Source organism: Chenopodium album, chromosome 4 (genome assembly GCF_948465745.1).
Source record: "Chenopodium album chromosome 4, dcCheAlbu1.1, whole genome shotgun sequence".
Taxonomy (NCBI): domain Eukaryota; kingdom Viridiplantae; phylum Streptophyta; class Magnoliopsida; order Caryophyllales; family Amaranthaceae; genus Chenopodium; species Chenopodium album.
The window spans coordinates 46,049,764-46,050,937 of record NC_137837.1 but is presented as its reverse complement, the minus strand read 5'-3'; the positions used below and the strand labels follow the sequence as shown (position 1 = coordinate 46,050,937).

The window sequence follows — 1,174 nt, the reverse complement described above, 5'->3', positions numbered from 1 at the left end:
TAGTGGAGAAGTAAATGAGAGCCCCCTAAATAATCTTAAGTAATTCGAGAAATATTGCAACACAATTAAGGTGAACGTGGTTGCTCATGAATTCATAAGGCTCAAGCTATTTCCTTTCTCTCTAATTGGAAGAGCTCAAGAGTGGCTAGACAAGAAAGTGAAGCCTTATTCTTTGAGAACTTGGGATGAAGTCACCAAGGAATTCCTTTCCCCTTTCATCCCTCAAAAGAAAACTGCGTAAGCAAGAGCTTTGATTAAAGGTTTCAACCAAAGGTCTAGTGAAAGCCTTTATGAAGCATGGGAGAGATTGATATAAAGAGTATCAATGCGAGTGTCCTCACCATGGAATCCCAACTTACTTAATCATTCAAATTTTTTATGGCGGTTTAAGTCCTCAAGGGAGGGCAGGTCTTGATGTAGGAGCCGAAGGCCCAATCATGAACAAGACCGAGGAAGAGGTTGTTGATATCATTAAGGATATAGTTAGAAACTACATGGAATGGAAAGATGGTGAGAAAGATCCGATAAACAAGAGTAGTACTATGGGATGCTCAACGGAACAACTCAATGCTATCAACAATTTGTCGACTCAAATTTCGGACTTAGGGAAGGCGGTAGTTTCTATCAAGTATAAGCTCGAGAGCGCGACCTTACAAGCACCAATTCTTCCCTCCCAAATTAAGGGGAGAGGTACATCTTCTTCCCCTAACTCCCTTCCTTCTTCTTGTTGCATGATTAGAGAATGTTGGTCTTGTGGTTTGTGTGGAATGAATGACCATGATGCTTCTATTTGCCCTAATGTTCCTTGTAATGAATATGTTGGGAATGAGAATGAACATGTGAACTTTGTTGCTAATAACAATGTAGGACCTAGATTTGATATTCAAAGGAATGTTAGAAATAGGAATTATCACAACGAAGTTAACTATGATAATTATAACCAAAATGGTGGTTATAGAAACCATGGAATCCAAGGGATTTGTGGTAGCTATAACAACCATGGTTATAACGGTCAAAGTCATGGCCAAGGATACGGGGATTATAACAAAGGTTATGATAACCATAATCACGATTGTGGCCTAAATCAATGTAGAAGTAATTGGAACAACAAAAGTAGGGGAAATTTTTAATCAAATGTTCAAAGAGTTACCCCACTTGGATTCATTCCGAATAC

At 38.8% G+C, this 1,174-nt stretch overlaps 1 non-coding gene across 1 annotated transcript; it reads right to left on the bottom strand.

The window, feature by feature from the left end:
- Positions 1-239: 239 nt before the first annotated feature.
- Positions 240-349, bottom strand: LOC145629748 (small nucleolar RNA R71). The gene has a single exon (XR_014111897.1). It is a non-coding gene; the product is annotated as a small nucleolar RNA R71 (small nucleolar RNA).
- Positions 350-1,174: the final 825 nt, after the last annotated feature.